General features: G+C 34.9%; 1 protein-coding gene across 1 annotated transcript in view; it reads left to right on the top strand.

Moving 5' to 3' along the window:
* The first annotated feature begins 1,438 nt into the window (after positions 1–1,438).
* LOC134704857 (uncharacterized) overlaps positions 1,439–10,247 on the top strand; it is a 111,134-nt gene continuing 102,325 nt past the window's right edge. Inside the window, exon 1 of the mRNA XM_063563639.1 lies at positions 1,439–1,528. The gene's annotated coding sequence lies outside the window, so the exon portion shown is untranslated. The remainder of the gene's footprint in view (positions 1,529–10,247) is intronic.

The following is a 10,247-nucleotide window of genomic DNA, read 5'->3' as shown; positions in this document are numbered from 1 at the left end:
TTCTTTTATAAATTAACATCATTTCAATGTATGATTGGTAAAGAAAATGATATAGAAACACTTGAACAGACCATACAGAAACTGACCTAATTTTTCATCCGACATCTTGGGATGACCGTGAATGCAGTTACGGTCATCAGCTTAACCCCAGTGCTATTGATATTCTATGCATTATTACTATTTGTATACCAGTTGTATGGGCCATTGCCAATTATTGTAATTGTGTTTGTGCCAATAAAATATTTGTATTTGTATTTGTATTTGTATAATAATTCCGTATATACAGAAATATTTATGTAAAGACAGAAAGATCGTATTTCTGTATATACGGAATTCGATTTACGTATATACGTAAATCGAATTATGTATATACAGAAATAATTCTGAATATACGTTAATAGAATTCTGTATATACGTAAATCGATTTCTGTGTATACGTAAATTGAATTTCGTATATACGTAAATCGAATTTCGTATATACATAATTATTTCTGTATATACATAATTATTTACGTATATACATAATTATTTCTGTATATACGGAAATCGATTTATACGTTATTAGTTCTGTATATACAGAATTCGATTAACGTATATACGGAATTCGATTTACGTATATACATAAATCGAATTCCGTATATACAGAAATAATTATGTCTATACGTAAATAAGTATTTTTGACCCTGATTCCGCGCCATATGTTGCCGTCAATGTTAATATCAACAGAAAGCCCTTTTACGTTGTCCCCGATAAATTTCTCTATGTTTCAATTGCAAATATTCCTTCTGGTTGTTACCGGTACATCAAAGGGCCATGTGATAACATGTCGGTTTCTTTATAATTTTATCATTTTTCTCTGATCGAACAGCTATCCTGGGGATGCTCATTTTGGACAAGTAATGTAAAATGAATGCTGTTTATACATAAACAATTTCTGTCATCGATCGAGCCAATTACTCCAAAATCTTTTCTCGCCGTGGTTTAACATATTGTTCTAAAATATGAGGATTTCAGCCGTTTGCATACCTCTTCCTTCCACCTAGGCTTGTTTGCCTGAGCTCGTGTTAAAGATCCAATTTTTGAAATGTCTTCATCATTTATTGATCTTTTAAAAATTTAGGAAAACCACTTGTCCTCCGGGTGAAATTAAAACTAAGCCATGGTCTGTAGCAACTCCGTGAATATTTGCTGGTGAATAAAGTAGAAAAATGGGTAAGGTTGAACCATATTTAAATTAATACACACCTTTTTATCATCTTCACACTTTTTATAATTATTTAGCAAGACAAATACATACCGTATGTTTAATGTAGATAAACATTGCTAATTGATCAAATGTCTGATAAGTCTGAAACTGATAATGACTACATTAGCTAGAGCGCCATATGTGAAGTGTTTGTTTTTCTCCTCATTTCGTTTGTTCAAAAATAATATAGTTATAACATTACGCAGTTTGTGAAGTTTTGAAGTATATTTATGATATTCATTTTAGGATTAAACCATAGTAAAATGACATAGGATCGTCTCTGTAAGTACTTTTATTTTTTATTCTATCACATTTTATACAATTGATAGCCAGCATTTCGATACACCAAAAAATAAAATAAAAAAATTTCTGATTCAAAAATCAACTTCCACCTTTGGAGATTTTTCAAAATTTTTATAACCACAATTACATCCTGCATATTGTTAAGGTTTAATTTAATTTCAGTTTCTGATAAACGTTTTTTAAAATTTATTTATCATTTACAAGATTGATCGTTTATATAAATATACAGTGTTAATTTCTATTGTTTAACCCAAGCGTACATTTTAGATAAATAAATTGAATGAAAACTACGGTTCCTAATTTGTGCATTGGGATTAAAAATTCGATATGTATCATTAGTTTCTTTTGTTTACAACTCTGTCTTGTATTGTTCTGGTCGTACTTTTTCAAATATTCAATTTCATGACTGTATCATGTGTTTCCATAAGTTTACCATAGGACTATCATATATGATTGGGTTTAAAATCAATGGTAAACCCTAGTTTTTAGTGTTTTAATGTCTAATCTTACCGTTTTAATTTATTGATATAACTGCACGACTCGATTCTCAATTATATGTGGTAAGATAATCATTACAAAGAATCCTGCTCAAACTTTAGTGAAAGACGGGTTTAACTTTGCATTGTTGCGAGTGTTTATATTCTTTGTTGAAGGCAATTGTAGTGACCTGCAATACAAGTACCATTCAATTGACTAGTGGATTTCCCGAGGTCAAGAATGCGTCTCTTTGACAAAAATTACAAACGGGTCAGCGTGAACACGTTAAGATCATTTGTTTTCTACAGATGTAGCTATAATGTCTATAATATCTTCTGCAAAAGCAATTTTTCGCGTAATAAGTATAAATACCAACAACATGTGCATGCATTTTTGAGAGTTCTAACAGGTTCTAACAGGTTTAGTCAACACTGATTACCTTTGTTACGTGTCTTTTTCTGTTTCTTAGCTCACCTGGGCCGAAGGGCCAAGTGAGCTTTTCTCATCACTTGGCGTCCGTCGTCTGTCGTCATCTGTCGTCGTCCGTCGTCGTCTGTCGTCGTCCGTCGTCTGTCGTCGTTAACTTTAACAAAAATCTTCTCCTCTGAAACTACTGGGCCAAATAAAATCAAACTTGGCCACAATCATCATTGGGTCTTGCAAAAAACTTGTCTCCGGTGACCCGGCCAACCAACCAAGATGGCCGCCATGGCTTAAGTAGAACACAGGGGTAAAATGCAGTTTTTGGCTTATAACCCAAAAACCAAAGCATTCAGAGCAAATCTGATTGGTTAATATTGTTCATCAGGTCAAGAGATATCTGCTTTGAAATTTTCAGATGAATTGGAAAACTGGTTGTTAGAGTGCTGCCCCTGAATTGGTTATTTTAAGGAAATTTTGCCTTTTTTTGTTATTATCTTGAATATTATTATAGATAGAGATAAACTGTAAACAACAATAGTTTACAGCAAAGTAAGAACTAAAAATAAGTCAACATGACCAAAATGGTCAATTGACCCCCTAAGGAGTAATTGCCCTTTATAGTCAACTTTTAGCAATTTTCATAAAATTTGTAAATTATTACTAACATTTTCCACTGAAAAAACTGGGCAAATCATTACAGACTGGGTTAATTGTACGCAGCAAGAATGTTCAGTAAATTAAGATCTACAAACACATCACCATCACCAAAACACAATTTTGTCATGAATCCATCTGTGTCCTTTGTTGAATATTCACATAGACCAAGGTGAGCGACACAGGCTCTTTAGATCCTCTAGTCATAGTCCACTACCGACGAAGGGGACTTAAGATTTGCACTCTGTCCGTCGGTCTGTCTGTCTGTCTGTCTGTCTGTCTGTCTGTCTGTCTGTCTGTCTGTCTGTCTGTCTGTCTGTCTGTCTGTCTGTCTGTCTGTCTGTCTGTCTGTCTGTCTGTCTGTCTGTCTGTCTGTCTGTCTGTCTGTCTGTCTGTCTGTCTGTCTGTCTGTCTGTCTGTCTGTCTGTCTGTCTGTCTGTCTGTCTGTCTGTCTGTCTGTCTGTCTGTCTGTCTAGATATAGGAAGATGTGGTGTGAGTGCCAATGAGACAACTCTCCATCCAAATAACAATTTAAAAATTAAACCATTATAGGTTAAAGTACGGCCTTCAACACGGAGCCTTGGCTCACACCGAACAACAAGCTATAAAGGGCCCCAAAATTACTAGTGTAAAACCATTCAAACGGGAAAACCAACGGTCTAATCTATATAAACAAAACGAGAAACGAGAAACACGTATATATTACATAAACAAACGACAACTACTGTACATCAGATTCCTGACTTAGGACAGGTGCAAACATTTGCAGCGGGATTAAACGTTTTAATGGGCCCAAACCTTCTCCCTTTTTCTGAAACAATAGCATAACATCACAACATATAAAAACATACGATAAAATATCAATTAGCATACTTAACTCAATCTATCCATCCGTCAGTCCGGCAGATTTTTACCACAAGAAAACATTGTCAAATACTTTTTCGAGGGGTACCAATCTGCTCTATCACCCTCTCAGCTATGTGTTATTTAATTTATTATACTGAATGTCCTATCACATTCATTATTGTCTTTTACAGATTAATTGTATTTTTAAAGTATTTTATATGACGTCACGTACATAACAACGTTACAGACAATATAAAAAAACCGAAAAGCATATTATAATAAACGATTTGATTACGACATCGAAAAACATTGAAAATATGGGGCCTGGTTTTCTAAAGTATCATAAGATATATCATATCATAAGATATATCTTAGGACATAGTTTATGATCATCTTAGGACATAGTTTATGATCATCTTATGACTATCATAATGATAAGTCATTGGATGTTAACCAAAGCTGTCTTAGGGGAGTCATTGCTATGATGCTCTTATGACTGTCATAAGTAACATTATTTTCTATTATCTAAGATAATGATTAAAAAGTGATAAATATAAAAATGAAAATGAAAAGTATGAACATATTAATTACTACCATTCTTAATATTTACGTTAATATAGTACTATTAAATATACTAGGACAGATATGTATATTAATTATACAAACCCGTAAGTAAGAAAATATAAAAATGTATGTCGCAATAAATTCAAATTTTCAATCACGTAGTAAACAAATCAATTGCACTTCGGCGTATAGCTATCATAAAGATAGCGTCACAATGCCACACTCGCACTTGGATAAGATCAATATTATAAAACATAATAAAAAAAACACAGAAATAAAACATGATTTAAAACAAATATTTTCTTTTCTTTGAAATATTGCAGATCTCGCCATTGTAAATTAAACATGATAGTCTTAACGTAAATATTATAGGTACCGACGTTGTTCAGTTTACGTCTGGTAAACGAGTTTACTGGCACTTCCTTTTGATTTGTTCTGGTACAAAGTATAAGAATATAAGGCGACTGTTCACCGATTTGTTTGTCCATATGTAAACATTTTATAGAATAGGAGAATGTCATGCCATAGATAACTGAACGAGAGCTTGCCTCGTTCGTTATTCTGAGCAAAATGATTTAAAATGACATCTGACCCGTATGTAAGTGCGGCAAGCCCATTGAGTGGAGAAACACAGTCTAGCGCTGAAGATGCAAGTGTCTAGCATCCGTCCGTCTGGCTGTGCTGAATGTATAAGTACACAGACACATACGACCATAAAATGGGGTTTAGTGAGAGTGCCATGCTCTCAGCATGTTCAGAATCCTTTAAGCAAGTCATTCAGGGGTTCGTTCACGTAAGGGGCCTCTTAAAAGGCACACTGTCTGTTCCTCTCCTTTATACAACCATTTACCAATGAAAGTCTTAATTTCTCGACATTCATCCGGAATTTTCATCTATTACAGGATCTATAATGTAACTATTGTATTAACTTTTGTGGACATGCACATATCTTGAAAAAAAATACTCATTACTTACGACAATACAACATTTTAAGGTGAATTAAGGGTAAAATTTATTTAATCGATTTCCACAACTTGAAATAAATAAATTCATGGTAAATAGACATCACAAAATTAATAGAGACAGATTTAGAATTAACCAACTACATAAAAAAAAGCAAATGAAACTTGCAAATTGAATAAATGTACGTCAAAAGTTTCAGAAAACTCTCTTTGACGTCGTGGTGTTGTAACGTCGTGTTGTAGGAACATCGTGCGCATTGTGTACAAAATGCTTCAGTAACTAAAACATCCCTGCAATTCATATTTTCATCTTTTAGCTTTTCGGATGAAGGTAAATCCAGAACAGCGAGTAGAAGCATGAAATTTGATACTATAAATACATTCAATTCCAATCTTATCTTATTGTCAATAGGAAATAGAACATAGTTGATCAAGTGTGTTTTAAAAACAAAATGGTTGTTGTATTAGTTGTTTTTTTATTATTTTTTTTTTGGGGGGGGGGGGGGGGGGGTTATCGCGTCAATTTATCCGAATATTTGTTTTTAAATTAAATGTTTCTAATATTTTATTGATATTACTTAGTTTTTCTTCTCCTATTTTTAAAACTAAGAGGTTCGCCACAGTTATATATATATATATATATATAATGACTGAATAAATAGTCAACGATCAATCTTACAGGGCGATGGATCATGTAATATGATTCTGTACACTACAAAATATAATATATAACAAGTCAAAAAGGGTACAACATCACCATAAAATAACTATAAAATATACAAATATTAGATATTTCGGATAACAGATATCCTTCTTCAATAATAGCACGATGTCAAATGAATCATGTCAATTCAAATTGAGACTCTATCAAAATCTTGATTTATACAATTTAAGCGAACGCTGGAACAATTTTAAAATTTCCAAACACACCGCAAAGACTACAGAAATATGCCAAAAATAAAAATAGATATTTACGATGTGAAATGGCACAACTTTAGATTTCCAAAGGATGTGACAGTTGAGATGTAATGACTGCATTGAGGGCAGTCCTCAAACAAACAAAAAAAATCAAAATAATCAAAAATGTCCTTACCGATCCAGGATGGTATAAATTAGACAACGGTAGGGCAATTACAACGGAAACTACATATTAAAGCCTTTCAAACGAATAGCAGTCTAATAGTGATTGAAAAAATAAGTTTTGTATAATGAGGTAAAATAATTGAACGTGGCAACGTACTTATACATCATCCCGAATCAATGAAAACCTGTAATTTAAATGGTTATTTTAAAAATAATTTCGAACTGTAAGGCCAGTACTAAATCCGGCGTTGCTTGAAACAGGTGGTCACAGGAAAATGAGGGACTCGTTCTATGTTTTTTCATTTATGCCCTCTGGGGAGACTGTCCGTAACTTTCTTATCCAAAATCTTTCCCGAGCGACTCTGTCGACCTTCGACCAACACTCTTTGTGGTCTATGATCGTGATGGTAAGGTTTTTGAGATCAGCTTGTGTGTGTCCAGGTGATCTCAAATGACGACTTACGGGTAGGTCGGGCTTGCAAGTGTAGTCACTTCGATGACCATTCATGCGTTTGTTAAATGGCTGCTCTGTCTCGCCAACATACTGCATGCCACATCGACACTGAAGGAGGTATACAACATTCTGGGTTTTGCAAGTTACATTGCAATATATAGTGTACACAGACCCAGTCGAGTGGCAAGTGAATGTTTGAGTATTCAGTATTTGTTGACAAGTCAGGCAACGTCTGTTACCACATGACTTGCACCATCCTGCAGTTGAACAGCTTTTATTTGAGGAAACGTCAGCTCTAACAAATAAGTCTTTCAGACTTGCTGGTCTCCGAAAAGCTAAGACAGGAGGATTGGGAAAGATCTTGGATAATTTAGGGTGTTTGACAATAGTTTGCCAATTGGCACGGATCAAACGTGAAAGGTTATTAAAGGCTGGATTGTATGTAAGAACAAACGGGACTATTTTGCTGCGCCTCTTCCGTTTGTACTGTAAGAGGTCATTGCGGCTGTTATTGTTAGCGCGCGCAAACCCCTTATCTATGTCCAATTTCTTATAACCTCGTTTTGTCAAAAATCCGCGAAGTTCCTGTAACCGTTTCGTGACAGCCTCCTCAGAGGAGCAAATCCGCTTGACTCTGAGAGCTTGACTGTACGGGATACTTTTTGTACAGTGTTTTGGGTGACAGCTTTGGGGAGAAAGGTATTGATGTTTATCTGTGGGTTTACAGTAGAGGTCTGTTGATATGACACCGTCCTTTATAGATGTGGTTGTGTCTAAGAAAGATATCTTAGAGTCGGAAATTTCATACGTAAATTTAATTGAATGGTGGGCGTTGTTTGCATGTCTAACGCCCACCATTCAATTAAATTTACGTATGAAATTTCCGACTCTAAGATATCTTTCTTAGACACAACCACATCTATAAAGGACGGTGTCATATCAACAGACCTCTACTGTAAACCCACAGATAAACATCAATACCTTTCTCCCCAAAGCTGTCACCCAAAACACTGTACAAAAAGTATCCCGTACAGTCAAGCTCTCAGAGTCAAGCGGATTTGCTCCTCTGAGGAGGCTGTCACGAAACGGTTACAGGAACTTCGCGGATTTTTGACAAAACGAGGTTATAAGAAATTGGACATAGATAAGGGGTTTGCGCGCGCTAACAATAACAGCCGCAATGACCTCTTACAGTACAAACGGAAGAGGCGCAGCAAAATAGTCCCGTTTGTTCTTACATACAATCCAGCCTTTAATAACCTTTCACGTTTGATCCGTGCCAATTGGCAAACTATTGTCAAACACCCTAAATTATCCAAGATCTTTCCCAATCCTCCTGTCTTAGCTTTTCGGAGACCAGCAAGTCTGAAAGACTTATTTGTTAGAGCTGACGTTTCCTCAAATAAAAGCTGTTCAACTGCAGGATGGTGCAAGTCATGTGGTAACAGACGTTGCCTGACTTGTCAACAAATACTGAATACTCAAACATTCACTTGCCACTCGACTGGGTCTGTGTACACTATATATTGCAATGTAACTTGCAAAACCCAGAATGTTGTATACCTCCTTCAGTGTCGATGTGGCATGCAGTATGTTGGCGAGACAGAGCAGCCATTTAACAAACGCATGAATGGTCATCGAAGTGACTACACTTGCAAGCCCGACCTACCCGTAAGTCGTCATTTGAGATCACCTGGACACACACAAGCTGATCTCAAAAACCTTACCATCACGATCATAGACCACAAAGAGTGTTGGTCGAAGGTCGACAGAGTCGCTCGGGAAAGATTTTGGATAAGAAAGTTACGGACAGTCTCCCCAGAGGGCATAAATGAAAAAACATAGAACGAGTCCCTCATTTTCCTGTGACCACCTGTTTCAAGCAACGCCGGATTTAGTACTGGCCTTACAGTTCGAAATTATTTTTAAAATAACCATTTAAATTACAGGTTTTCATTGATTCGGGATGATGTATAAGTACGTTGCCACGTTCAATTATTTTACCTCATTATACAAAACTTATTTTTTCAATCACTATTAGACTGCTATTCGTTTGAAAGGCTTTAATATGTAGTTTCCGTTGTAATTGCCCTACCGTTGTCTAATTTATACCATCCTGGATCGGTAAGGACATTTTTGATTATTTTGATTTTTTTTTTGTTTGAGGACTGCCCTCAATGCAGTCATTACATCTCAACTGTCACATCCTTTGGAAATCTAAAGTTGTGCCATTTCACATCGTAAATATCTATTTTTATTTTTGGCATATTTCTGTAGTCTTTGCGGTGTGTTTGGAAATTTTAAAATTGTTCCAGCGTTCGCTTAAATTGTATAAATCAAGATTTTGATAGAGTCTCAATTTGAATTGACATGATTCATTTGACATCGTGCTATTATTGAAGAAGGATATCTGTTATCCGAAATATCTAATATTTGTATATTTTATAGTTATTTTATGGTGATGTTGTACCCTTTTTGACTTGTTATATATATATTTATATATATCAATCATAAAATATTGCTGAGTTAGTTTAAAACAAAGGCAGTATGAACTAAAATTGAAATGATCATTCCATGTACTCAGTTCTGAAGACTGTTTTAAAGATGACCCAGCGATATAAGAAATCGAAATTTTGCAATGTTATTAGTCCCCTACCGACAACGTCGAAGGGGATATTAGGTTTCTCCTCATTCCTTCTGTCTGTGTGTCTGTCCATTCGTCAGTCCGGCAAATCATTTTTCTACACTTTTTTCTTTGTGCTTGAAGATGTTAATTTGATGTTTGGTTATTGTCTAATCATGCCAGGTTACAAATCAAGTTCGAATTTTGTTCCGGTCGGACAATTTTGTGCATAGTTATGGTCCTTGGACTTAGAAATTCACGCCACATATTTAGTTCTTCAAACCTTTTTCCATCATGCATGAAGATATTGATTTAATATTTTGTGCATAGTTTTATTATGACAAGTTACAGATCAAGTTAAAAAAAAAATCTGGGTCTGATTATTCTGTGCAGAGTTACGGTCCTAGACTTAAAAATTTAGTCAAGTTATCAAGTTTTCCACACTTTTTTTTCGTCATGCTTGAAAATATAAATAGGATAATTGGTTTATAGTTTTATCATGGCAAGTTTTAATTTTGTTTTGATCGCATGATTTTGTGCAGATTTATGGTCTTTAGACTAAGAAAATTCGCTAAAATAATAAGTTTTTCACACTTTTGTTCGTCATGCTT

Source organism: Mytilus trossulus, chromosome 2 (assembly GCF_036588685.1).
Source record: "Mytilus trossulus isolate FHL-02 chromosome 2, PNRI_Mtr1.1.1.hap1, whole genome shotgun sequence".
Taxonomy (NCBI): Eukaryota; Metazoa; Mollusca; class Bivalvia; order Mytilida; family Mytilidae; genus Mytilus; species Mytilus trossulus.
The sequence above is the reverse complement of the archived record's forward strand: the minus strand, read 5'-3'. Positions and strand labels throughout refer to the sequence as shown.